The sequence below is a fragment of the Corvus brachyrhynchos genome, unplaced genomic scaffold (assembly GCF_000691975.1).
Source record: "Corvus brachyrhynchos isolate BGI_N302 unplaced genomic scaffold, ASM69197v1 scaffold105, whole genome shotgun sequence".
Taxonomy (NCBI): domain Eukaryota; kingdom Metazoa; phylum Chordata; class Aves; order Passeriformes; family Corvidae; genus Corvus; species Corvus brachyrhynchos.
The window spans coordinates 2,362,024-2,379,362 of record NW_008238452.1 but is presented as its reverse complement, the minus strand read 5'-3'; the positions used below and the strand labels follow the sequence as shown (position 1 = coordinate 2,379,362).

Below are 17,339 nucleotides of genomic sequence, written 5' to 3'. Positions count from 1 at the left end.
AATTTGGCCCAAAGTGGGTTATTAACTTAGGAAAAATACTGAAGAGTGTGGGAAATGCTATTCTTGTGACAAAAATTTCTCAAGAATATAAACTGGCAGAGCATTAAGACACTCTGGTGATATGACTGCAGTAATGATGGAAACAATATGTGGAGAGACCATTGTCATACCAATGTGAGGAATGTAATCAGATTGGTATCTTGTGATCCTTTTGGATGCTACCTCAGAGCTCAACACAACGCAGATGCTTCAGTTGTTAAAACATTTAACATCCCATAATATACACAATGCCAAGGCATATTTTGCTAGAGGCAGGGAGGGTTGTCACTTCCTTCAGTAGTAAGTTGGGCCCTAAGTGAAAGTGCAGCTGAATTAATGCATAGATGGGGCCCCACCCTGAAGAAGTAAATGAAAGAAAGTTTTAATTATTTCAGCGGGACTTGGACCAGGACTTTCAATCACAAAACTGGGAGAATAGCCAGAAAACATCTACACTAACTGCAGTTCATACATTATATTAACTGTATGCATTCTCCCCTGTATGCACTGCTGTGGATGCTCACATACACAAAGCACAAGCACTGTTCCAGGGACAGTGTGTGATGCACATGGGCCATGCACGTTCAGCACAACTGCTTCCTCAGCAGCTTCACTCCCCTTTTATGTTTTCAAACACAATGACAAAGAATTTACACATGTGCCCAGGCCATTCTTCATGTACATATATGGCTCCTTGCCTTTCATCTGCTCTTACATCTTATGCTGACAGATGAACAATGCACAGGATCATAAATGGAAGTAAAACTGTTTAAAACTAATAAAGCCAAAAGGACAGTCCCAAAAATAAAAGCTGAATACAATAGTACATTCTTCCCTTAGTGTGTAACTCATATACCAACAAGTCAACAACAACAATACTGAGGATCTCCTCCAACGTAGGCAAAGTGATATCTAAAACTGTGGCAAAAGTCCTAGGATTTATTTTTGACAGGCCAGATCTGCAACTGCTGCTAATTGCTTCAATTGCTGGAATTCCGCAATTGGAAGTCTGGCCCAAACTTTATAAAATTGCAAGAAGGAGTGTTAAAGACAGGCTTGGCTCTATCACAATGCTGCCATTAAACTACCTGCAAGAGGTTTTGGTAGAAAATACCAAGGGCCAAAGCTTTTTAGTCTAAGTCCAGCCCAGGGCGAAATAAACTTGTTTCCAATTAAATAAAATTAATGTGTGGCAGTCAGAGATCTTCAAATTCAATTCCAACAGAAACATCACTAAGTACTGTAATGTACATGTCTGCATTTTGGAAAAAGTAAAGATTTGAAAATATATGGGCAGACTAGATTCAATATGCAATCAAAAACCTATAGTACTCATTGCAAAAGTTCCCAACAGCTGTGAGTTCCACAGCCACTAGCTCAATTTAAATAGCATTATAGTGAAAATTGTAGGGTTTGGATGTTCTATCCTACGTTTCCTGTAGCCATGGGATGAAAACTGTTTGTGACTAAAAATTTTTCCCCTAGAGAGCCTAAAAGATTGTTCACTACATGAGTGATTTAGCTGAAGATTTAATTTGTATCTGTGTCACTAGGACTGTTTAATAGTAATTTGAAAGAAACAAATATCACAGACTCTTATAATCACAGAGTGGTTTGTGCTGGAAGAGGCCTTAATGATTATCTAATTCCAAACCCCCTGCCATGGGCAGGGACCCCTTCCACTCAGATGGGCCCAGAGCTCTTTCCAACCTGGCCTTGAACATTTCTAGGGATGGGATATCCACAATTTCTCTGGGCAGCCTATTCCAATGCCTCACCACCCTCACAGTAAAGAATTTCTTCCTAATATCTAATCCCCACATATCAGTCCCATACTGTGTTATGGAATGAGTGTAGCCTGGGCAAGAATATACTGTAAATCGTTCCATAATGACTCATGGATTAGTGGGGGTTGCTTTAAACACAACATTCCCGAGGGGTAAAGTAAAGCTGCCTTTAAGTTTGGCTTATCTGGAAAAGAAAGAAAAAGGAGCATTTAGCTGCTTACCTGGCTTGCACTGCAGTATTTTTAAACTCCTCTTCATCATCTTGTAACTATTTCAGCATAGTTCTGGAAGCCAATTGAATAGAAAATTTGGCTAAAATATGCCCTTAAAGCGTAGTGATTGATGGCCAGTAAAATCTTGATAACAGAAGAACCATCTCTCCTTATCTTTTCAAGATACTTTGAGAATTATTTGGTTAGACAGCCATAGGAGTGAAGGCAAGAAACTTTTTATACTCTGACTCCTAAAGGTCATTCTCAAGTATAGCGAAAAATTAAAAGGAAAAATACTTCAAGATCAATAAAAATTACAGATATCACCTCAGATTTACAAGTAATGTCTTCAATTTTCAATGTGAGGAGAACCAGACTTTAAGTAAAGGAACACAGAATGAAGAAAAGAGAACAGAGGAAAGGAAGAACAGGACAGAACACAGAATGAAAAAAAAAGGAAAAAAGAATGCTGAATGTATTTTTTTTATACAATGCTCAGGTAGCATCCTTTGAAAACACACTTTAATCCAAGGGAAAAAAAAAACGGTTTTTATTTTTCCTGTTATCTTCTAAGCTTCAGTAGAATTAGATAATAATTAAAATTGGCTCTTCAAGGGAAAAACTTTAAGGAAAAAATCTGCAAACCATCATCTGGCTTTTCGGCTTTGCTAGCTCCACATCCCCAATGCCTGGATGAGGATCATGGTCTTGTGGTTACCTTGCCCTGCCACTGATGTGAAAAAGTTTTAAAAATGCACAATTCTAAAACAGTTTGTAGAGAGCAAGAAAAAGAGGTCATGAAAGGTTATAAACTTTGGGATACTGCTGAAGACATTTCTGTTTCCTTAAGCAAGAAGGCAAAGGGAACATCTCTGAATATTTCAAGCCAGATAAATGGGGTTTTGTCTGTATGGTGCCCAACACTTGAGAGAGAAATGCAACACAGGAAACTATCTCCTGGGTTAAATCCAGTTCCTCACCATGCCAGCCACTACATCACATAACCCTTTCAAAACCACACTAATTCCTTTCAATAAACTAAAGCACAGATATTTTGACATCAAAACATGCTGTTTGAAAATACGCTAACCCTTTTGCTTATTCATATGAGTGTAATGTTTGAACTTTTCAATTACAGCTCAGTAGACACTCTGATGACAAATATGAATCAAACAGTGCTCCAGATACTAGAGTGCATTGCATTAATTTAGTTTCAAGGTGACAAGGGAATGAATTATCATGATTAAGTCTGCATGAAAAAAATAATGTTGAAAACTACTAGCCAGATGGAAATGCTCAAGAGCAGTATTCTAAAAAAATAGCTGGGGACCAACCAGCATCAGAGAACGAGATCTGTGGAAATCCATTCAGTGGCTTAAATGCATATTTTCAGCATTTCTGTAGGTGCTATCCAACACTTCGTCGAGATTAAGCCACAAGCTCACTGTTCTTCAACTTCTTTTCCTCTAGGAATTTCACTTACCTATTCTGTCTAGTTCAGGAAAAAAAACCCACACAAAAGTGCAGTGAAATAGCAATATTGTGGAAGATTTCTTCAAGAAGGGGATATACATATATTTTCCAAAGATTTTTGGCACTACAGTGGGATCCATTTCAGATTTCCTGCAGCAGTCTACTTCTTCAAAAACCTTTAATCATCTTCACTGCTGGCAAGACATCTGTTGGAAGTGTTGGGAAACTGAGAATGAAAAAGCTCATAACTCTACAGAAATCACTAATAGAAAGTGAGATATAGAACCTGCACAGTATTACTCGAAATGTCAAAATGTGCTGATAATAAATGGAATCTGGCTAGAAACAGTTTGGAGTTGAAGCCCCGCAGTAAGCATCTCCAGAGCTAGGCAAATCAGTTCTTACAAGGATTTAGGAATCTACCTACACTGCAACCTCTGTCTGAACCCAAAAAAGAGGTCAAAAGTTACTTTTTACACATGTAGAGAACATACTTTCCTTCTCCAAAACATTTATTTTCTCCCCTTGCGACAGTTCCTTTTTCTACATTTTCTCCAGTTGTCATAGGACCTGTCACTGTGTCACCTTCGGGCACTTGCTGCCTAATGAAGCTCAGTATTCCCAAAAAATGCAATTCAAGATGGGTATTTCATAAAAGCAAAATCCCCAAATACGAGAATTTAAAGATCAGCAAGGCCTGGGAACTTCATTGAAGTTCTTGCTCCTGCATTAGAAAATATGAGGCATGTGCAGCCCCTGGGGGCTTGGAGAGGTGCTGAGAGCCTCTGAAAAGAAAAAAAATCTGATTGGGGCTTGCTGAGGAAAGACTGTCTCAGTCCTCACACATTTGAGAAAATTGACATTAAAATTCAGATATAATCTTCATCCAAATGGATCATATTTAAAGACCTTTGTAAGCAATTCTGCTCTGTTGGGAGTTTCCACATTATGAGACTGTCCTCAGTCCTCTCACCACTGCTGCTCTTATGTTCCGTAACTAGGAAAAACAATAGGTTTTGAAATTTTACCCAAGTTACGTCTGCAACTAACATCTTACATTATTGAATGATTGTTAGTTAAATAGAACCATAATCCCTATTTTCTAATAAAAAAAGAGCTTAAAATCTACGGAGATCTTGACAAACTCAAATGCCACAGTTGACTCAAACAATAAGCCCCTTGAACTTTGGGAACTAAGTGAAAACTAGGAAATTTTCCAAGTACCATGTCTCCTATGTGGATAGCTGTCAAAAGAAGTGGTGGGTAAGGTCATGTCCTATACTCTGCCCAGAAAAATGAGGATCAGTTTCCTATCCCCTTGGCAACAGCATGGACAGCATAAGGGAGAATACTCTTCTAAAGTCAGAAAAGCTAAAGAGAAAACTGCTATATCTCTATACTATGTAAATCTAAAACTAAAAATTGAAATTTTTATTTTAACAAAACGCAGCGGAAAAAAAGGATGAGTGGGTCAAAAGTGCAGAGGCTTCTGAGCAGACTCAGAGAGGAATCTAAAGAAGTATATATTTCTCTGCTTAAAAAATACCAAAAAAAATTACTTAGATGGCACATTGGAATAGAAACATGAATTTGTATTTAGAATTTACATTTTGTAAAATACCCACAGGTATGTTTTAATAAACACACACACACTACAGTCTACAGAGTAGACGGAAGTATTTTTCATGTGGATGACAGCCAGACTTATCTTTTTATGATGTGATTTATAGCAGATGAGGAAGAGAAGCAAATCTGAAAGCATTTCATTACTTGCACCAACACATGCAGAAACAGATACGTATCAGCTGATTTGCAGTGCGCAGTCACCGTTATGCCTGAGAGGATTTAGAAATGAAAAGCTGGGCGAGAAGTAATTTTCTGCCCATATGAAACTTTTAAATATTAGAGGACTGTTACATTGTGCCAGGTTAAACTCAAATCCCTCAACATTAAAACAGCAACTCTCTGATACCTACAAGATGGCACAGCAGAAGGAATCAGGGTATTCATTTGGTTTTGGCCCTTCCTGACCCCCTGAGTTGAAAATTAATTGCTTCAGATGTGAAAAAGATGGGAGGTATAGTTATTACAAGTATGGACAGGCGAATAAATAACTAGGGGTTTACTCACTCTCCTTTGTGTGTGGAGCCAGTTATGAAAGTTACAGGCTGTAGCCATTGATAGGTAATGACTTGGTTCCCCCTCGATCCAGAAAAAAGTGTCCTTGCTTCAACTGTTGACGGATTAAAAGATTATGACCAAACACCCAGTGGGATCCCACTGTAAATGGAGTTTCCAAATATACTTTTGTGTGCCTCTCACCAGGTAAATCAACCTTCAGTTGTGCCTCAGCCGTGGGACACCAGAGCAATGTGTGCAACTGCTATAAAAGAGCCCTTCACAATCTCAAACAAGACATTGCCAACCCTCTGCTAAACTTCATGGGATAATTCGAAACATATGCAAATAGATGAATGGCATAAAATTCCTTTGGATTCTATTATAAAGACAGCATGCCCTCAATTGCAGTAACTGCTTTAACATGCAGAAAATGACAATAGATATGGTCCCTGAAGTAGAGCAGTGATTAATCATGTAGGGTTGGGGGAGTATTTTGTTGTTTAAACTTGCTTCCCTCCTTGCATTTGCATCCCCTAGGCCACCAGTGTTTGAATGGTGATCACAAAGGAGAGGCAGGTAGTAGGTTGATAGAAAATACTAAAAAAGGGAAGTGGTCTCACAGTGCCTTGATTCCCAAGGCAAATCGAGTACATAACTGACTTTACTTATAAAGTCTAACTCAGTTATGCTGAACAGTTCCGAGATACTGAACTGCATCTACTATCCACTCATTTGATGTAGTAATCTAATATCAAAAAACATTTTTTATAAGTAGGAATATTCCAAGACCTAGTTACTTTTATGAGTCTGAAGGCTAAATAAATAAAACCGACATATAAAAGCCCCAAATGTACGACTTTACATGTCCCTCATTTCTAAATTCGAACTCAATTTATGAATACAAATTACAAATGTAAAAGGTGCTACTCAGAAATGGAAGGACAGATACATAGACAGGCAGCCGAACTCACAGCAAGCAGTCATCTAGATTTGTGAGAGGCAGTAGAATTACAAGCAAAATAAATTTCATCCACAAGAGAGCCCCCTAAGTGCTACTTGGATTCAAGCAATAGTTGAGTGTTTGGATATTTTAACATTGCATCATCTAACAAAGACCCACATTCTGTCCACACTATAACTTTATCCCTCCCACTATAACTAATGTAGCCATGCTCAGGATGAAACAGCTTTACCATATTGACATTGTAAAGCAGGCTAAAGTGTTGGCAAAAGAAAAAAAAAAAGAAAAAAAAAGAGATGATGGTACATGTGGATTTGAAATCAGTAATATTTCAGAACTTTTAATGTTTAAAAGAAAATCAAAATACAGAGTTAATACATCATGCAATACAGTATGTGATCCAAAAAACAAAGCTTTTATGCATTCATCTGAGAGCTGTTGGTCTAGAACAAACTCAGTTAGATAAAAACTGCTTCTCTCTACTAGCTCTCTATATTAAAGAGCAGGATAATGCATCTCTGAAGCTAGAAATCTCTTCCAAGCTCCAGACTGACACTTAGTTATGAAATGGGTGGAGATTTCCCTTTCCATATTTCATAAAGAAAAGCAATTTTTCACATAGACAAGTCTCTTATCACTTTGCATGAGATGAAACAAATGCAAACTCTATTTCTTTCCTGAATAAACAGACAGAAATGTTTCTGCCACCAGAGAAGAAAAGAACATCCACATCAGTCTTCTGGAAATGAGTGAACCTGTTTTCTTCTGAGTCAAAGCAATGTCCTTTGACACCACATCTTTAGCAAGAACAGAATTCCAGTTTCAAGACAGCCCCCACCTGACTCTCTTGTTGGACTGGTACGAGACTCCTAAAAGCAAAATTTAGTCCACAAGTGTGCACTGTCTCTCTTTCATCCCTTGCTGTCCTCAGCACAGGAAGGACTCAGGGCACGGCAGAGCAACCCTTATTCCAGCATTCAGGTTTCATAGCAAGACTTTTGAAAGAAAATAAAGACCATGTGGGAAAATAATGTGAAAATAAATATCTTCATATTCAGTTTTACACATGTAGGTGCCGTCTTTTGTTTCATCTAGGCCAAAACATCAGACTAAATAAATATTGAATATTACCATTTTAAAAAAAAGACCTTGGGCTAGTACATCCAAAAGAGGAAGAATTTTCCTGTACCTACTAGTGCAATTAAATATATTAGAGATCCATGGTCTGTGTTTCGTATGCAAATGTTATACTAACATGCCAACATTTATTTTAGTCCAAATTTCACAATGTTTTAACCAGTACCTCTAGCACAGGGATAAAATTTGCCCTGCTCTATTTCTCTAAAGAATAAATGGAAAAAGAGATTACTGGAAGGCAGTCTTCCCAAAAGACAAGACTTTACGAGTGATTTTATAATGGTGGTTAAAAAAAACCTGATCTTTGCGGTAGCTTACAAAAAAACCTTGGATTTTGTCTTGTGTCAAGATGCTCAGTGTACATACCTGGCTTTGTCATACACAAGATTGCAGTATTCTCACACTCAGTACAAGTGCATTATCCTGATGTAGGTATGTGCTCAGCCAGAAACAGTAAAACAGTCAGTTTGTGATGAGCTGGAATCAGGAAACGCTTTTGAGGCTTGGCCATATCTGCAAAAACAATTTTTTCAGACAAAAGGCTGTAATTAGAAAAGAGATATTCCAAAGGGATTTCCAAAGAGCATTAATCTAGGTCAGCATTAATCCTGTCTCAAATGGGATTCAGCTTTTTTTCCTGCATCTTTCCACTGAAATGCTCATTTTAGTGAAGCTTTGAGAAACCCGTAAGATGACATAAATAACCTTTGCAATTTACAGAATGAGATTTAGAAAGAGTTGCTGTCAATATGCAGCAACCCTTTTTTCTTCCGTACTTCTTATAGATGTCTCATAGATATTGAAGGCCAGAGAAGGGAAGAATACTGTGCAAATCTCTGTGAGGAAAAAAAAAACAACATTGAAGCTTTTGACAGAACATTTTTCTTAGTATGGAGTCCTGCTTTTCCAAGTTAGCTGTAAAGTAAAACCTATAAGCATCAAAAATCAGCAAAAAGGGTCAGTGGCATTTCTGTACTCCCCCTGCATGCACCTGGAAGAGGTAACACACCAGCATTACTGTGTGCTTAATACCTAAGCCTGACCTCAAAGTATTCAACTGAATTTGTAGTAACTTCTTATTTTGCTGATTTTGAAAAAGAAGCCCAAAACACGGAGACAATTTTATGCAATTGATTTTTAAGAAGAACTCATCTCACCCAATTTACACTTTACTTATATTATCCCTAATCTACAAGCAGAGTAATTGGGCTTCCTCAGTGGCTTGAAATAAAATTTCAATTCTCCCCATCCCAACAAAAGCACAATGCACTCCCATATGGGAGCTCCTAACTCCTCAGCATTAACTATCAGATGTTTCCAAATGCTTCAGGGTGTATCACAAGTATCTCTCATCAACAATGATTTCTTTATCTTTTTCTAGAAAATCATCCTGTCTATGTTTTAAATACCTGCATATTAAAAGTTAACCTCAAGACAGGTTTTAAAACTTTAATTTAATTGCAGTATCTGTTATGGCATAGATTTTCCTTAAGAATAAGAATCAAGCAGAAATATCTTCCTCTGTCACACTGTTTGGATTGTAAAACCCTCTCCTCCCTGGATGTATCAGTGCCAGTTAAATTTAGCCTTTCCTTTTGGGCCCCCAAACCCCTGACTTTGCTCTAGCAAATTTTGAAAGAAATTTCTAGAATATGTTCGTGAGTTCTGGAAAGCTGCCACATTCAAGCAGCAGCAGCTGAAAGGTCATGAGGCTTAACATAGAAGTGTATCATAAAATCAAGTTTTAAGGGGTTTTGGAAAAAGAAATATAGAATGCAATTTATGAGGCTCGTCTCCACTCAAACTCCTGTGATACAGACCATGATAAGTTGCCAATTTGCCAGCATAAATAGGAAAAAGGTTATAATTATGTTTTGCTGTGCTGCTGTTCTGGAAATTTTTGACCATTTAGGATGTTCCAGAGCCAGTGGTTATCCAAGAAGCACAAGAGGAAGGCCACAGCAGGAAGGAATTGTGCATCACTAAGCATGAGGGTGCCTGTCCAAACGTGGGGTACCAGCAAATGCACCGAGATGTTTGTAAGGGGAAAAGAAACTGCTGAGAGGCCTCAAAAAGGCTGAATTTACCACTGGGCTCCCATGAGAGCCACATCCCATGGGACAATGCAAAAATGTGACTCAACTACATGATGACTTTCCAGAGAGATGGAGTCAGGATGATTAGTTTAGTGAATTGTCTCATACTTTTACCACAGACTGCACAGCGATGACCAGCAGAGTTTTGTTGTTGACTTCTGTGGATGATTACAGCATGAACAAGAATTTTAAGATGGTTTTTACAATTTTTTTTTTCTTTTTGAGCAAGGGTCTTAAGACATCTTTTATCTAGATATATATGAGGGAAAATGGGAAAAAATTAATTCACACCTACTGACCCAGGTATCTAGCTTCCTGCATAGCATAGGTTTGCTAAAAAAGGTGAGTCAGAGTGGAAATGTAATTCAGTTCCCTAAATTTAAAAGCTAATAATGTCTCTTTATGTGCCATGCCACCTTCAAGTATCAACCACAGTAAATAAAAAAACAACACAAAACAAAAAAAGGCCCTGACTATATGTTTGCTCCTGAAATTTGTGTCCAAACGTTTATTTACTTGGTGAACACCATCTTTGTGTTAGGTGGCAAATGTAAAACAGACTTCACCCATTTACATATTTCTGGTTCATACAACATTTAACTGAGACTGGATAAAACAACCATGATTAACTGAGGCAAACCAAAAACATATCCACGCATTCAAAATCATAATTAAACACATTTCCATTGATACTTACTTTGTTTTCTCACAGTGAGCAACTTAACAGGAAAAAGACTGACAAAATGGTACCAGAGTAAGTTACTCATTTGTTCATTTTTTAGGAAAACTGTTCTGCTTGAGAAATATTATAGACAAATTCTATGGGTCATTTAGGGACCGAAGAAAATTGACAGAGAGGGCTAGCTTCATTTTAGTCTCCAATGAGCAGCAATAGCAGAGAAACTGCCAAGGCTTCTTTCCTATGCCAGAAACAAAAGCCAGATCCTATTCATGGACTAGGAAAAGTTAAGTCAGTAGAGCAAAGCTGGCCAACTAGCTTACCTTGGGCAGAAGTTGTTTGGGCAGAAGTTCTAGACTGTAATTCTTGTTTGTTTGGGTTGGTGTAAAAATACTTTGCCCACCCCATGCACCTCTATGTAAAACCAGTTCTTCCTAAGGGTGTTAAATTTGATGGCATGGGCTCTAGATGACCGAGCCTGATTTCAAGCATTTCGTAGCAAAAAATGGGTTTAGACCAGCAATTTCTACTCCACATCATCACAACCATGTCAAAATGATAAATCATCAGCTGAAAATGCTATAGGTCATAATCCATGTATTTAGCATTATCTAGTGTAAGAAGGCACCAAGGAAGCCTCGGTCATCACCTACTGACATTTTCTTTTAACTGAAAAGCAAGAAAATGAATTATTTCGATGTCAGGACCTGACCTTAGAGGAACCAGGGATTTGCAGATACATAGAGAGCTTAGTTGGGTCAAGAAAGAAGAAAAAACAACCTGATCTGAGGCCTCAGGAGTTATCATTACCTCAAACTGAGACAGAACATTTGGACTTAATGATCTTAGAGGTGTTTTCTAACCTAAATGATTCTGTGATTCTCTATCTACAAAGGGGACAATACGAGAATCTGGAGTTGCAGTCCCAAAGCATGTGTACTTTGCTGAAGTTGCCATTTCACCTAAACTGAGGAGTTGGCAGTACATTTCACATCTCTCAGAAGTGAGGCAGGCAGCAGTGTGAAAATCTTCCTCTAGTCCAGGAGCCCTCCAAGAGGAAAAACAGAGCAGCCTGAGACAGAGGCACTCACAAATCATCCATCACCAGAAGGAACAAATGTCCTGCTCCTGCCAGCAGTCCCACTGGCTGCCAACAGCTATCACAGCAAGACTAGGAAACAGCTCAGATATCACTGAGGACATATTCAGAAATGGAGGGTTCTCTCTTGTGCAGCATGAAGACAGCTGGAAGCAGGCATCAAATGCAGCAGCTGCATGTGGAGCACCTTGTCCAAGCCAGTCCCCATCTCCTGGCTGTGGGGACATGCAGACCAGCTGGCTCGGGGCTGCTATCAGCATAAAAGCCTGTGTGGACCAGCCCAGCCACTAAGGACTCCACTCCCTACTGGATTTGGAGAGAGGCATTAGCAGTCACAGGCCTCCACTTAATCCTAAACACCATTGCTCACATGATGATGCAAGAGCACTGTCACTTCCCTCCACCCATCTGCAGCTGAAATCACAGTCTCACTTGTATAGGTTAGCACAAAGGAAAACGCCAATCTCCACTATTACCAGGCCCCTCAGAAGGATACAAAACTAATCTTATCAGGTCCAGAGTATGTGGGACACATTTTTTTCCCCACTGAGGCAAGTATTTTCCAGAAAAGTACTTTTAAATTCTTTTTTGTGCTGCTTTTCTATAAATTCCCATCTGATGTTTTTTCCCCCTAAATCACTGACTTCACTTATCTTTTGCATAACTATTTCTCTGAATGCATTTCAAATAAAAATTATTTCAATTTATTTACCCACAAAAAAATCATTCCATAATTCAATCAGGGATAATAATTGCTCTTGAAGCTGTGAAATGCCTCAACTTCAATTTTCTGTGTAATGAACTATAAACTTTTATATTCAATAATCATGAAGTGTACATTCACTGAGGCATGCATTTCTAACCACATAGTTTTGAGAGGAATGACATTTTTTAAAGCAGTTACACTCCACACTAATTAATTTTGAGAATATAAACACTCTCCAAAGTTGCAAAATTAGGCAATTATACAATAATGTGTTATAATCATAAGAGTTTTTCAGTTCTGAAGACTTTTTTTACTTATTTTCTCACCATTGCTAGGCTCTCAGCACATATGGATGAGCACTACAAAGCCAATCAGCAATTCAAAATGTATGCTTTGCATTTTAGCTTAGACTTCTGGTGTTTGCAGAACAGTGTGTGTCTAACTGCTGTTCCCACAGCTGTAAAGCTTTAAGACTTAAGAACGCATTGAACCAGAGTCTGTCCTCACATAATTGGAGTGGCGCAAAGTTTTGTTTGGGGGTGTTCATTTAAAGCACAAAGCCCCATCTGACGAATCCCAGGTTGTTCCCCACATGATAAAAGTGCAGGGTTATTCATTACCCTGTGACATGTAATTAACATGATGATTGGCTCTATACACCTTATAAACAATGAACACTTTTCTTATTTCCTTTTAACTACCACCATTTAAAATCACTAGGAGAGAGGGGGAAAAAAAAAAGATACAGCCACTGAGGAAATTTCCAAATTAAGAGGTCCTTGAGATTCCAAAACAAACCCAAAAAACATAAGACACTCTTCTCTTCGTAAAACACTCACAATAGCAGAGGCCCAGCTTACAACTTTTAACTGCTGCAGAGCTCACACTTCAAGGCAGGATGCTGAGGCCGTACAAAGGGATCCCACAGCTACTGCACATCACAGCCTAATGAATCTTTTCCCATGACAGGTACAGACCTCGGGACTGGGGTGGGAGCCAGGCTGTCAGAGGAAAAGTTCAGAGAATCTACAGTGGCAAAGGCTCAGTGTGCAAGATCCTGTAACTGTCTGGAAGATTTACCTCCATGCATCTATGCAACTATTTTGTAAATCCCAGAGCACACCTACCTGTCACCATGTTTCAGTCAAGCCTATCAAAAGCATACACAAACCAAGACGCTGTCAGTCTTTAAGCTACTTCCTGAACACAAATATACCTATCAGAGCTGAGAAAATTTTCCTTTTGTTCTGTCAAAACCTTCCTTACTCTCTTGGGCATTTGAGGGAGACGTGCAGAAAACTTTCTTCAACTCTTTTTCTAGTTGCCCTTTATTGAACATAATGTAGTAATTCTGGCCAATTCTCAGTAATTAGTGAATAATTCTACTAATTCTATTTGAAATGTAGTCTAGGACCCTGAATACTTCCTCCAGTTACGTACAATGTAGCTTTCACTCTTATTTCTGAGAATCAGGGTACCAACCTTGTTGCTGGAGCTAATGCACAGAGATGCAGCGCAGATCTTGTCAGTCTCTACTACTCACAGAACACTGGAATTTCTCACACCCTTGCCAAAAAACAGCACTGGCTTTTCCTGAATGTGGGACCCATCTATGCTAATACCTTTCCTTTGATGACTTTGCTTGTTTCTGAAACTGAGAAAGCCTCCAAAGGATTTAAAAGCAGGATTCTTCTTGTATCATTTCAAATGTCACTGTATATGTCTGTTATGAGCCAGTCATCAGAACTGCCCCTTTAGCCAACAGGGGAGTAAATGCTTCCAGATATGATCTATTTTAATTTAAGCAGAAACTAGTTGTGGGCTAGATGCTCTTTTTTTCTTGTGCTGACCATAAGGACTGTTAAAATGACAGAGAAATCGTGGTTAACCTACCATTTAAAAGAACAGGATCCCTACAGACATCTTCCAAGAGTTGTGTGAGGGTCTCTTCATTAAGTCTTCCTTTTAGTCTCCTTGAGAAGAAGAGAGCTGAGTGAAACCTTTTTTAGCCAAACTTGTCCTGAAAGAAATCACAGACTCTGGTCTGTGAAAATAAACAATCAATCACAAAACAATTTTGATTTCTATTAATTCTTTTGGTCAGGAAAACAAAATCTTTTTCTGTTATTCTATGAAGAGGACATTTCCAATTTGATGTTTTTCTAACTAAACCTTTTGTATTCAAAGCCACACTTTATTTTGAAATTTGCCTGCATTTTAATCACAAAACAAATGCTATTGGAGTGAGCCAAGCAAAAAATCAACAGCTCTAGTCACAAGATCATGTTCCACATTTAGGGTGTTGTCCTGCCAGGGAACACAATCTCTTTTGCAACTGTACCCTGCTCTCCTTCAGCTTCTTACCTTGTGTCTCAGGCCGCACAGAGGTGGAAGTTTTTGACACTGCAATTTACCTTCCTCTTCAGCTTTTGGCTCATCCCTAGGGCATATCTGATGGGCGCTAATCCACCCTAATTAGCCTACTGGGAAAACAACAGATAGTTTGCAAGACTTGAAAGGCTTGCTCAGGAAAGTCGACATCTCTGGCAAAGAGTTTAATGTGTCTGCAATCAAGACAAAAGGAGAGATTGGATCACCATAATGAACTCTAATTTTGTATTGCTCTAGAAGGATAAAATGAGGGTGAATTGAGGCTCTGAAATCTTTTAGCACAAGAGCAAATGAAAGCTTTAAATTATGCATTTTTTTTCTGTCAACTGAATAAGCACAACTTTATAAGCATGATTTAATCCAAAAAACAGATGCACTCTTCCCTTAAGACAGAAATCTAAGCCAACTGGCTTGCATAAGCATTTTCTGTGCGTGATTATTGGACGTGGCAGGTTGAAAGAACCAAGAAGCAGGATTTTGAGCCATGGCAGGAGATGCAAAGAACAGAGGTCCAAATCTTCACAGGAAATAAAAGCAGGCAAGAGAGAGAAAGAAGAGTGGGGGAAGATATTCAGCAGCATTTAATCACAGAGTTCAGGAATCAGGCTCTGAATGCAGTGATGACATGCATAAGTGGCGGTAGGTCCTCTTTGTGCGGTTTCGCCATGCGAGCAGCATTGCAAGTTGTCGTGCATCATCCATAGCCATGGTTACAATTTTTACCTAGTAATGATTCCATTGTAATTAATGGATGTTCCCACTGCATAAGGCAGAATACTGATGAGGAATGTGAAGGGCAGACAATAGTTTAACTATCTTTGATTAAAGTCTCACTTTGCGTTGAGAAAGCTGCATTCATCATGTTGCCTCTCTCTCAGTTCTCCATTCTTTCCGATCATCGATAAATTGAACTAACAGATTTCCACCCCAGTAGATTTTTGCCTATTCTGTTTTGTGCACTGTCTCTCCCGGCTTTTCAAGGCAGACCACAGACAAAAGTAGGAGCCCCCCTACACTTTGAGTTAATGTCACTTTTGGAAGAGAATGGATGCAATTCTGTGCACGTTGCTTTAACCGTGTCTCCAGCTTATTAACAACTAATTACAGGATATCCTGGATAAAGCTGAAAAACATTAAGTTAGATGCAATGCTAACATATTACTGTATGCAAAATTTACTGTGGATTGAACTCTTCAGTCAGCAGTAAATAGCCTGAATGTTTGGACCTGTGAACACACACAACTGATAACTTGACAAATTACAGAGGACAAATTCTGGCCCACAGTGCACCTACACAGCTGTCACTGTTTCAGTGGGAAGAGCAACAATTCTTCCTTCAAATTTCTATTAAATACTGTTATTTTTCAGTTTTGGTATTGCATGTCACTTAATTTTGTCCTGATGTTTCCAGCTGCTCTTGAGAGCTTCATGAAGTTTTTGACTTTGCTGCTTGGTTAAAAAAACTAAACACAGGTTGGTGCTTTCCCTCTATTTATTCCCAGTTGAAAGGAGAGAAGTCTGAGGAGCAGCAGATGAAGCAGGACCACAGAAAACAGGAAAGTGAAAGCTGGCTGCTGCCAGCTCCCCACCAACACTCACTACATGAGAACTAGTGCCTGTAATCCCAAATACGTGCACATGCATATGCATGACTGTAGTGCCACTGATGAATAGAAATGTTTGTCTCGCTCATGTGAAAAGACATCAGCTGCTTTTGGCTTCAAAGTCAAGATGTCTGGTTTTAGCCTTTTTTCTGTCAGAGACACCTGATGGATCTGGACTGAGTCCCACATGGATAAATCAGGAGCCTTTAGCTAATTTTACTGTAGATCGTGTAGAGTTAAGGGAAATGTCTAAAGTCGGTATCAATGGTTTTAAAACTTTTGTTAAGGTCTCTCTTTTTTCTTTCTTAAGGAAGATACCAATATGCTGAGAGCTGTTAACAGAGAATGGAAGAGCTCAAATCCACGTTTGTGAGACAGAGATGTCTGCACAGAATAAGGAAACCTCTTTAATCCTGGTTGGGTATTTACAGGTAATCAAATAAATAAGAGACATGCTAACATAAATATTAACTTAACGTGAAAAAGAAAAACATGAAATTGGTGGGGTTTTCTCCATCCTAAAACAGAACTTTAAGTAATTGTCAGCTTTTGTGAATGAGCAAAGAAACTTACCTCCAAAGAGCTTCCAGTGATAAAAAAGTGATGGACTACTGCTGTTTAGTCTTGCATCCTGCCCTGTTTTCATATTGTATGACTCAAAAGCTGTACACAGTACTTTTAAAGGCAGATATATGTTTCTCAGAACCACTGATAAAACAATGTTTTTAACTAGCTACAAATCTAAACACAGCAACTCTGTTGAACAATTTTATTTCCCATTTTCTTCTTGTTCTTTAAAAGTAATTAAAAAAACGCCATCCCTACAACCACAATCAACTCCTTGATTTGTTTTAAAATAAAGAACGTAAACATTGCCAGATCATTAACTTGGAACATGGTGAATGGAAAAGGAAACTCCAATTTGATAATATTTGTTGGTTTTAAGAAAGCCATTTCATACATTAGTTGTGAGATCCGAAAGAAATTACAAAAAACTTGACCATTTGAACTATTTAAGTAAAATGTGAGAAATA

At 38.5% G+C, this 17,339-nt stretch overlaps 1 long non-coding RNA gene across 6 annotated transcripts in view; it reads right to left on the bottom strand.

Moving 5' to 3' along the window:
* LOC108447333 overlaps positions 1-15,310 on the bottom strand; it is a 47,988-nt gene extending 32,678 nt beyond the window's left edge. For 3 of the 6 annotated variants that reach the window (XR_001862856.1, XR_001862854.1, XR_001862858.1), the window contains exons 1-3: positions 14,675-15,310; positions 14,204-14,354; positions 8,097-8,243 (exon numbers count right to left, since the gene is read on the bottom strand). This is a non-coding gene — a long non-coding RNA (uncharacterized LOC108447333). The remainder of the gene's footprint in view (positions 1-8,096; positions 8,244-14,203; positions 14,355-14,674) is intronic. The other 3 variants (XR_001862859.1, XR_001862857.1, XR_001862855.1) reach the window with 3 other exon arrangements.
* Positions 15,311-17,339: the final 2,029 nt, after the last annotated feature.